We start from the raw sequence: 12,120 nt of genomic DNA on the forward strand, positions 1-12,120 counted from the left end.
CAGAATCTAATCAGCAATTTTTCCTTTTTCTTTTCTTTTCATTTCTTTTCTGAAACACATTGCCATCATGTTCCTGATTGAGTTATTTGATTAAGCTCGCTGGCGGTAATCCCGATGTAGCTCAGGGTAAATGTTAACTGACAAAATCTGTAATCCCGAGGCAAACTTGGAGTTGCACTGCCTAGAAGCATCTTAACTGCTCTCTAGCCAAGTGGTGTTCTCTGCCTGCAGTGTCGCCACACAGGGGCGGAACTGGGCAGGAAATTAAAAACTGCAAATCTAAAGGACACGCACACACACAAACAGGCGCACGCACACGCCCACAAACACTTATACAGTGTAACTTGTGGGGATTACATTGTATCAAAGCATAAAACCTCAGACTTCTCCCTAAATAAATCTCCAGTGCCCTGCATGCCCTTTTACTGACATTTTGAAAATTTTTCAAGGAATTTTTTTGTCTATGGCATCAAAAACACTCACTTTAGCAGAGGAGGAGTTTTAGACCAAATATATATGTGCCACATCCCCTGAGGGTGCATACGCAGAAGGGCTTACAAGGTGGCTCCAGGAACCTCTGACTGCTCCAAGCAGTAAGGAGAGGAGGCATGACCACCGTGTGTGTGTGTGTGTGTGTGTGTGTGTGTGTGTGTGTATATGAGGAGTGATGATTGATTTCCAATCATGGCAGGCACAGCACACACGAAAGCCACTGAGGACTATGCCACTGGGTTCTCCCTATTCTACCTAACATACACCCTCCCACATTGCAATGCAATGCAATTTTTATACAAACTTTTGGTTTGTTTGTTTGTTGTGGGTGGGGGGAAAGATCAGATGGGTTCTTTTTTTGTTTGTTTTGTGTTGCTTTTTTGAAACGTTTAAACTTGCACTTCAGCCTGATGTCATACCATTCATACAGCCATTTATTTTCACCCGTTTTGATTCTAGAATATTTTCTTCTTTCCTGTACCTGTGACTGATGATGATGGTGGTGGTGGTGGTGGTGATGATGATGATGATTTTCTAATCGTGCCTATACTTGACTTGACACACAAAACATGAAATCACAACTTTCTTTTCTGTGTCTCTTTGCCAACCTTTTGATATGGAAGAGCCGAACTCATAAACTCCTATTCCCTATAATCAGTTTTAAAAATACTCCAGAGCCAAATGTGTGTCAATTTTTAAACATAGATGAAATCACCATTCTTGGATGAATCTCCTTTCAGATGGCTTTCCGGGAATCCAGGAGAGATGGTCCCTTCAGGACCAGTGGTGATACCGGGAGAGTGGAAGGAGGGTGGGATGGAAATGGGAACTTATTTACAAGGTTCTACGTATAACTCCATCCCTGGGGAGATAGACTACAGAAAAGAGGGGAAAGTGAGACATCAGATAGAGTAAGACATGTAAAAGTACTAATAATTGTAAATTATCAAGGGTTCATGAGAAAGGGGCAGTGGGGAAGGAGGGGGGAAATGAGGACCTGATACCAAGGGCTCAAGCAGAACGCAAAAGTTTTGAGAATGATGATGGCAACACATATACATATGTGCTTGATACAATGGGTTGGTGAATGGATGGATGGATGGATGGATGGATGGATGGATGGATGGAAGAATAGATGCGTGTATGGAATTTGTTAAGGGTTGTGTGAGCCTCCAATAAAAGGATTAAAAAACAGATGGCTTTTTTGGACTTGGCCATGCTCTTATCCGTAGGCACCTTCCAAAAGTCCTGTCTTTATTGTGCTCACTTCCCTGGGCTCAAGGGTCTTTTGTGTGAGGAGTGACTTCCTGGTACCTTGCTTGCCCTGCCACCTTGCTGAAATTTATCAGCAGTTGTTTTTCATTCCCTTTTCTTTATTGAAATACATAGCCATTGTGTTTGTGATTGTGTTACATTGTTAAACTCCCTGGGAGTAATCCCAAGGGTGCCTCAGGGTAAATGTTAACTGTCAGAAGCAGTAATCCGGACCCACACTCGGGATTACTTAACTGCTCCCTGGTCCAGCGGTTTTCTCTCCGTGCAGTGTTGCTGCAGGGAAGCAGAATTGGGTGGGATGTCCAAAAACACACACACACACACGGACGCACACACACACACATACACACACACACACACACTTACATTGATGAGGGTAACCTGTGAGGATTATATTATTTCAAAACAAATCACCAATGACTTGCCCTAGATCAGTCTGCAGGGCTCTTCCTTACCTTTTACTGTTATTTGGCAAAGTTTTTGCCTAGAAACTTTTTGCCCATGGCATCCAAAAATCCTCACTTTAGCACAAACGGAGTTTTAAACCAGATAAATGTGCAGCACATCCCCTGCCGCGTGCACAACCACCCCCCCTACACACACCCCGACCTGTTTTGAAATAATCATTGGCTTGGAACACTTCATCCTGCGGACTGCACACAGTGGGAATTCCCCCAGAATGTTCCCACTTGGAGGAACTGCTCATGTCAATGATTGATGATCCTTTCCTGCTAGCCGTTTGACGCCTAATAACCTGAGTGTGTTCTACTGTGCTCTTGTGACCCACTGACTCTTCCAGTTCACCCATTCACCCAATGGCTTTCACTAAAATCTCACTTGATTGATTGCGGTGTGGCTCTTTGGACTGTCTGTGAAACCAACCACGTACAACACTTCAGAAGGAGGTGTCTGTCTGCATGCATGTTGAAGAATTCTCAGTCACTAGCTAGGCCAGTCAAATGGAAATCAATGGATCGGCGGAGAGACAGCAAAGTCAGAGAATTGCCACCAAACTGATCGTGACTGGCGGAGGCAGGTTTCCACTCAAGAGATCACAGTTGCAGGTGGGATCAGAGAAACGGGCACGGGTCTGACCACTGTAAATGGAACACATAGAGAGATGGGATTCATGCGGAGAAGAGCTTCCAAGGTGTCTCCAGGAAATTCGGACTGACCCAAGCAGTCAGGAGATAATGCATGACCCTCTGTTTGTGTGTGTGGATGTGGGTGTGGGTGTGTGGGAGAGAAGAGAGAGAACCAGAGAGAGAGTGACTGCCATCTAGCTGGGCAAAGGCTTAGACCTTTGCCAATCTACCCCCTTATCCAGTCGTCAGAGCCACAGAGTCAAATCCACTGAAAAGTGCATGTTGGTCATCCACCGTCCACGCAGTGCTCCAAATGGAAGCTCAAATGGAATCCATTCATTCACACGGAGACTCAAGCATAGATCTGGGGTTTTCACAGTCCCCAGAGTGTGTGAAACACAACCTACAGGACCATGTGTGTGAACAAACTGTCAATGTCCATCTGTTAAGTAGTCTGAGAGGTTGGGGCTTCCCTGGAGGGTACCTTCACTTTCCTGGTTTGGAGGTTTATCCCAGTCACCGTCTACGAAGTCAATGTCGCTCCCCACCGTGTCTCCTCCTCCACCACCACCACACCACCACACCACCACCTCCACACACCATAACAATGCCAGTCTGAAGGCACTTCACAGCACAAGGTTGCTACGCTACTACATGAACTCCCAGGGCAACTGCTTGATGACTACATGCCTGAGTGTGGTCAGCTATCAAAAGCATTCAGACCTGCTTCCTGCCCCACCCTAAGTAGGCTCCACACCCTTTCCATCAGGCACATAGATTAAGCCCTGTACAAGAATTCAAAGACAACTAAGGTCAAGCCAGCTCAGAGACCAAGCTTAGGTTGTCATCTGGACTCTAGGGGTGGGCTTTCCTGTCACACGTGTGCAGCAAGAGATACATGATGTTCTCTGAACTTGAGGCTCTTGAGAGTGAAGGGATGGCCTTTAGCCTGTTAATCAGCTTGCAGCTCGATGACCTCAATTGGTGGGGCCGGGGACATGAAGAAGCTCAGTGGACACCTGACCAAGTCTATGTAGGGTTTTACTCTCTTGGGGGGAGGAAATTACAAATGATCGCCAAGGGGTCCTAAAGGGCTTCTTTGGTCCCTTTGGGTCTTTGCAAATGTATTCCACGGTTTATGAATGGTTTTGGGGGGGTTTCAGATTTTGTATGTACTCTATGTATAAATGATCTATGATGTATAAATTATAAACATATTATACATTAATCGTTTACATAGAATCATTTATATAATATATAAATATACATAGATATCTACTCCTTCAGGTGCCTTTTTTAGGGTATCATTGTGTTGCTGTTGTTTCTTACTGATTTCAGTGTGTTTATTATTTTCCTGGTTGTGGGGCATTAAAGGTGGTTTTAAATACGTTTCGTGTTTTCTTTAATTTTTTTTAAGCGTATGAGGTATGATTGGTGCTTTTCAGAGGGTTTTAGTGAGTCTTCCGGGCCTTCGGGGCGTTTTACAAGTCTCTTAGGTACTCCTGATAGAGCTCCTCGCTGATGGGGAATTGCAGTGGTGGCTCCCATTGCAGGCCTGCTTCCTGCTGATTCACCAATGGCTGGGCATTCTGCTGAATTTCCAGGTCGTCGAGGAGTTGGTCCAAGAAGCTGGTGCCTTGTGGAGAGGCTTGGGCAAGCAGTGGAGAGTTTTCCTGCAGCAGTGCGGCCTGCTGGTTGTGCAGGTGTGTCTCCCCAGTCAGCTGCCGCTGGGCACTCACGCTCAGGGCCAGGCCAGGCCCCCATCCCACTGGGGCTGGTGTGTGTGCAGGAGCCGGGCTCTGCCAGAACAGGTTTGGATGCTCCCACAACGAAGTGTCTTTCCACTGCGCGGCGTCCGAAAGAATGTCGTGTTGTTTGGGACCTTGGTTTCCGCAGCTGGAAAGGTCCAAGTAGTGTGTCCTTGTCTCCGGAGGCCTTGCCGCCTGGGTGAACTCCTGTGGCATTTGCCCCTGATGGGGCACCGGGCCCACAGAGGCTTGGCCTCCCATGACGCAAGCTAACGGATTGCTGTCTCCATCACCTCGGCCGCCGCCCTCGAAGCCCAGGGAGGGCGGTCCCTGGGCATCTAGGGGTGTACTTTGCTCCAGTGGCTGCAGAAGCGGACATGGGAAGACCGGGCTGGAGCTGCATCGCTGGAGCCCGCGGTGATCCAGCTGCACCCTGGTGTGCGGTGGGTGTCGGGCCCTTCTGTTCTGGAACCACGTGTCAATCCGCGCTTCCGGAAGGCCTGTGTGGCGTGCCAGCTCTTGCCTGTCTTTCACGCCAGGGAATGGCTGCTTCTGGAATGCTTGCACCAGGTGGGCTCTTTGATCTTTGCTGATGACAGTCCTCTTGCGTCTGTCTGCCTTCGGCGCTTTGGCTGCAGAAGTGGTGCGAGGCGACACGGAGCTCAGTCGGCTCCTCCTGAGCTGTCGACTTCTGCGATTTTTGAACCACAGGAAGATTCTGTCCTCGGCCACGTCGAAGGCTCTGGCAAGTTCTTCTCTGGCCGTGAAGCCTGGATACGGGTCTCGAGCAAATGAGGCTTCTAAGATGTCAGATTGAGAAGCGGTCCAGACAGTCCTCTTTCTTCGGTCTTGGGTACGCTGAGAACGGGCGGGAGGGCCTTTCGACGCCATGCTGCGGATGGAGGAGCAGTTCTGGGGGAGAAGAGAGGGCTGTGGGCTCCGACAGGCCTGCGGAACTTGAGCTCTTCGGAGGAGAGTGCCATTCGCCGCTCTTACATAGCATTCCCTTCGAGCACCTGATTCGATATACAAGATGTGATTGGCGACAGGAATGAGCACAGCCAATAGGGATGAGGCACGTGTTTGCAACTGTCTGGCGAGCGCCATAGAGCATTCACCTCCTCCTCCTTCTGCATAGTTCTGGTTTCTGGTTTCATTTCTCAAAGATATCCCTTTTATTTAAAAATGTATCCCTTTTATTTTTAAATTAAAACTGTTTATGTTTCGAAGTAATATTTAAAAACCCGGGGGACTGCGCCTTTACGAAGCGCACAACGTGACCGTGTGAGTGTGCGTGCCTGTGTGTGGCGCTGGGTGTGTGCTTGCGCGCACATACGTGCCCGAAAAGGATAGTTGCATCATGCACCGGCAGGGCCTGACCCAGGGACACACTGGCTGAGGTGGTTTACCAAAACACAGCCAAAACCTATGTTCGGATGGACGTGCTGATACTACAAACTGAGAAGCAACAGCGGAATGAGACGACAAGTCCAGCTAGTCAGCAGGACACCCAGGCTGACGAAAGTTCCCAAGGACCCTCCCCAAGTGAGAAATGATTGGAATTGCTCACGAGATGTCAGTTGCCCACGGGCCCTACACTTGCTTGCAAGACGCCCTGATCTTCATTGCAAGGAGCTGAAGCCCCCGTGGTGGTTGGAGTCCACTGAAGTAATGCTACCTATTGTGAGGCAACTTGACGTCCACTGATGCAAAGCTACCTATTTTGAGGCAACTCGTGTCTTGGTTCAGAAAGACCATTGGGAGTTTGATTTATGGGAACTTAGTGGAAAAGAAAACAATAAATGAAAGCCCAGAGGAACAATTTAAGAAGGAACAGAAAGGACAGCCAAAGTCTGTCAAGTCATTTTGGTGTTTGATAATGAAATGCATGAATGCTTTATTGATTTCATAGTTCGAACAATATGCCCTAGTGTGATAAAGTGTGCTCTCTTATGGTTAGAAGGTTTGTGTTTTTCACACTTGTGTTTGGGACAGTTTTCCTTTCAAGATGTGCTAATTTTTAACCAGGAATCCTGATGTGCATCTGATGGAGAGTAAAGAAATGTGATTATGTAACTTGTCATGGTCTTGAGAATTTCCTGATGTATGACCTCAAGCCGTAAGATTTAAGCAAAGGAAAAGCATCTATAATTTGAAGCTTTGCATGAATAAAATTGGAAGTGTCACCCGCAACCTTTGAGTCGTGTGGTTTCTGTCTCTCACTCGCCGACGCCGTGACCCACCTTGAGGCATCCGTGGACATTGCTGCAGCTGGACTGCGGCAGCAGTCCCATTCGGAGTGCCCTCCAACCCGAGGGGTCCATCTTCCCTCACTGTTTCCCACAATGTTTGCTCCAATGCACGAGGCTCTCAGTATTACACCATAATGTGGTCTAAGCTGAAGCAGATCAGGGCCCTGCACGTGCTTCCCTGAACGTTTCAAGTCAGCAGCAGAAGGTGACATACATTAACCACAAAATCTAAAAACTCTTCTAATCTTTAGTAGGTTCCTTTTGCTCCTCTCGCTCTTAACATATTTTGAAGCATATTTACATACATACATTTACTACAAGTGTGTCCCATTATTTGTTACTCCCAACGTTTCACCACTTGCCCTTAATTTTCACTGTAAACTTTCACGGCCTGTCTGTCACGGGGTCCTCAGTTTTCAAAGCTCCCATGTTGGGCGCCAAAAATGCGGGTGATTAGTCCAGCTTATCCCCCATCAAGCTGCGTCTGAAATAAGGCGTGCGGGTGAAAGAAAAAAAGATAGAGCCATATACAAAGCATGGGATTGGGAGGACAACAGTCTGATGGACTAAAATATGTTCAGAGCTTGGTTTTTACACTCTTCTTACAAGGGAATGGTTACAAAACAAACATCAGAGAACTTGCTTTAAAAAACATGCCTAACCTCTAATCTATGCAAATGTTACTTAGCTAGTCATGCTTTCTAAACATTTGTATAATAAGAGCACTATAATCAAGGATAAGCGCAAGGACATGCAAGGTTCAAAAGGATCTTAAGAGGTCGTAAATAACTGAGTTATCTCACACTGCTTTTAGCTGCCAGGTCAGAAAGGAATTAGGTATCTCACAATGCTTTTAGTTACAAGGTAAACAGAGGCACAGGGGACAAGTCGCACACCAAGAAACACCTGGGCCAGCTTATGGCCTACTACAACCACATCCCCTCCATGCCCTCACTCTCACAAACACGTTGACCAATTATGAACTAAACAGTAGCTAGGAACACCTCAGCCTGAGGACTGCAAACATTGGGAATTCCCCCAAAACATTCTCACTTGGAGGTACTGGGTGTGTTAAGGATTGATCCTCCTTCCCTGCTGGTGGTTTGATGCCCAATAAGCTGAGTGTATTCTGCTGTGCTCTCGCGACCCACTGATTCCTCTGTGTTGCCCATTCACCCACTGGCTTTCACTAAAAGCTCATTGGATTTATTGTGTTGTGGCTCATTGGACTGTCTTTGAAATCAACTGGGTAAACTCTTCCCAAGGATCTGTCCATCTGTCTATCTGCCTATCTGCTTGTCTGTCGGCCTGTCTGTTGAAGATTCTCAGTAACTAGCTTGGCCACTCAAATGGGAATCAATTAATCGGTCGAGTTGAGAACAGAGGGGCAGAATTGCCACAAAACCAATCGTGACTGACTGTGATGGGTTTCCCCTCCAGAAACCACAGTTATGAATGGGACCAGAATAGGAGGCAGTGGTCAGACCACCGTGATTGGAACACATAGAGAGATGGGGCGTGTATGTCAAAGAGCTTACATTGTGGCTCTAGGAATCTGACTGACCCATGCACACCGTCTGTGTGTGTGTGTGTGTGTGTGTGTGTCTTTTAGTGTGTGTCTGTTTGTGTATGTGATAGCCCTTGCTAGAGGAGTGATATTGATTTCCATTGAGGACAGGCACACCACCCAGCCATGCCACTGTGGATTATACCACCTGAGTTCTCCCTGTCCTGCCTAACACCGACCCCCCACCCATCTCTTGCCTCCCCAACAAAAACTCAGATTCTTACACACATTTTGGGGTTGGTTTGTTTGTTGGGGATGGGGAAAAAGATCAGGTGTTTTGCTTGTTTGTATATTTTTAAACCGTTTAAAGTTGCACTTCAGCCGCATGTCGTACCATCAATACCGCAATCCTATTGTCATCTTTTAAATTGTAGAACATTGTTTTCTTCCCTTTAACTGTGATTGATGATGAAGGTGGTGATGATGATGATGATGATTTTCCAATCGTGGTAATACTAGACTAGACACAACAGAACATTCTGCAATCAAAACGTTCTCTTCTGTGTCTCTTTCACAAACTTTTGAGATGGCAGAGCCGATCTCATAACTCCCTACTCCCTAAATACAGTTTCAAAAGTACTGGAGAGCCAGATGTGTTTCTATTTTTACACACAGAAGAAGTCACTATTCTCAAGTGAAACTCCTTTCAGATGGATTTCCTGGAATGCAAGAGAGATAATTCCTTCAGGACCAGTGAGGATACCAGAAGGGTAGAGGAAAGGAGAGGTGGAAAACAGGAACCAATTTACAAGTATCTACATATAATCTCCTTTCTGAGGGGATGGAGGAAAAAGCGAGGGTGAAAGCAGACATTGGACCGTGTAAGTTATAACAAAATACTAATAATTCTTAAATATTAAAGGTTCATGAGGTAGGGGGAGCGGGGAGGGAGTGGGAAAATGAGGAGCTGATAGCAAGGGCTCAAGCAGAAAGCAAATATTTTGAGAATGATGATGGCAACACTGGTACAGATGTGCTTGACACATCTGATGGATTGAAGGATTTTGATAAGAGTTGTACGAACTTCCAATAATATATATATATATTTTTTTTAAAGAAGGCTTTCCTTTAGATTTGGATGTTCTCTTATCTTCTGGAGGTCTTCCAGGTGTCCTGTCCTTTTCTGCTCACTTCCCAGGGCTGAAGGACCTTTTTATGTGAGGACTGACTTCCTTGGATTTTGCTAGCCCTGCCACCTTGCTGTATCTGATGAGAGTTTTTTTTTTCCTTTTCCTTTCCATTTTGAAACCCATTGCCATCATTTCCATGATTGAGTTATATGGTTATGTTCCCTGGCGGTTATCCCGAAGCTCGCTTGCGGTAAATGTTAACTGTTAGAAGCAATAATCCTGGGACACTTTTAGGGTTGCACTGCAGAGAAGTCTGTTCTTTGCTCCTAGGTGCAGCATTGTTCTCAGCCTTCAGTGTCACCAAATGGGAACCGAACTGGGTGGGAAATTCAAAATCGCATGTCTAAAAAGCACATGCACACACACAAACAGTGATAGAGTGCAACCTGGGAGGATTATATTGTATCAAAGCAAATCACCTCAGATTTATCCCTAGATTAGTCCCCAGTGCCTTGCCTGTCCTTTACTGTCATTTGGAAAACAATTTTCCTTGGAAACTTTTTGCACATGGCTTCAAAAAAAGTCTCACTTTAGCACAGAGGGAGTTTTAGCCCAGATAAATGTGCGCCAATTCCCCCGCAGTGCTCAAACATTCACACACCCAAGGCCCAGTTTTGAAATAATCGGTGGCTAGAAACACCTCAGCCTGAAGTCTGAAGATACAGGGAATTCCCCCCTAAAGATCCCACTTCGAGGAATTGCATGGGTCCATGATTGGTCATGCATCCATACTGGTGGTTTGCAATCTAATAAGCTGAGTGTGTTCTGCTGTGCTCTCAGAACCCACTGACTCTTACAGTTCACCCATTCACCCACTGGATTTCACTAAAAGCTCTTTTGATTGATGGTGGTGTGGCTCTTTCAGTGGGTACAGCTCTTCCCAAGGATCTGTTGTCCGTGTGTCAGTCTGCCTGTGCCTGCCTGTTTGTCTGCCTGTTTGTTGAAGAATTCTCTGTCAATAGTTAGGCCACTCACATGGGAATCAATTGATCAGTGGAGAGAGAGCAATGGGGTGGAATTGCCATCAACTGATAGTGACTGGCAGCAGCAGGTTTCCACTGGAGTGACCGCAGGTGCTGGTAGGAGCAGACAAGCGCTAATGGGTGTGACCACTGTGATCAGAACAAAAAGTGAGGCGGGGTGCATATGGAGAAGTGGTTACAAGGTGGCTACAGGAACCACTGACCCACCCAAGGTGTCATGAGAACACGCATGGCCACCCTGTGTGTGTTTGGGTGCGTGTGATAGATTTTCCTTGAGGAGTGATGATCGATTTCCACTTAAGGCAGGCACACCACCCAGGGAAGCCACTGCGGACTTTGTCACCTGGATTCTCCCTACCCTACCTAACACCCAGCCATCACCTATCCACCCCACAAAGCAATCCAATTCTTACACAAACTTTTTGAATTTTTTGTTTGTTGAGGATGGCGGAGAAAATCAAGTTTTTGTCTTTTTAACTTTTGTTTTGTTTTGCTTTTTTGACCATTTAAACTTTCACTTTAGCTGCTTGTCATATCCTTCATACCGCCATTTATTTTCATCCTTTTTGATTCTAGAATAGTTTCTTCTTCCCTGGAGCTGAGGTTGATGATGATGATGATGAATTTCTAATCGTGGCAATGCTGGACATGACACACAAAAAATTGTGCAATCACAACGCTCTGTCTCTTTGGCAATGTCTTCAGACAGAAGAGCCGATCTCATAACTCCCCACTCCCTAAAAACAGTTTTTAAAGTACTTGAGAGTCAGTCGTAGTCTATTTTTCTGGACAGAGGAAATCACCATTCTCAGATGAATCTCCTTGCAGATGGTTTCCGGGAATCCAGGAGAGATGATCCCTTCAGGACCAGTGCTGATGCCCAGAGGGTAGAGGGACGGAGGAATGGAAAGGGGGAGCCTATCTACAAGGATCTACATATAACCTCCTCCCTGGGGGGATGGACTACAGAAAACTTGGTGAAGGGTGACATCGGACAATGTAAAATATGACCAAATATTAATAATTTTAAATTTTCAAGGGTTCATTAGGAGAGCTGTGGAGGGAGTGAGGGGAAAGTGAGGACCTGATACTAAGGGATCAAGCAGAAAGCAAATGTTTTGAGAATGGTGATGGCAACACATGTACAAATGTGCTTGGCATAGTGGATGGATGGATAGATGAATGGATTTTGATAAGAGTTGTGTCAGCCTCCAATAAAGTGATTTTTTAAAATTTTAGACGGCTTTCCTTTTGACTTGGATGTGCTCTTATCTACCGGAGGTCTTCCAGGTGTCTTGTCCTTTTCTGCTCACTCCCCAGGGCCAACGGACTTTTGTGTGAGGACTGACTTCCTCAGACCTGCCTGCGCAGTCACCTTGCAGAATCTAATCAGCAATTTTTCCTTTTTCTTTTCTTTTCATTTCTTTTCTGAAACACATTGCCATCATGTTCCTGATTGAGTTATTTGATTAAGCTCGCTGGCGGTAATCCCGATGTAGCTTGGGGTAAATGTTAACTGACAAAATCTGTAATCCCGAGGCAAAATTGGAGTTGCACTGCCTAGAAGCATCTTAACTGCTCTCTAGTC

This window comes from Tenrec ecaudatus, chromosome 15 (assembly GCF_050624435.1).
Source record: "Tenrec ecaudatus isolate mTenEca1 chromosome 15, mTenEca1.hap1, whole genome shotgun sequence".
NCBI classification, from domain to species: Eukaryota; Metazoa; Chordata; class Mammalia; order Afrosoricida; family Tenrecidae; genus Tenrec; species Tenrec ecaudatus.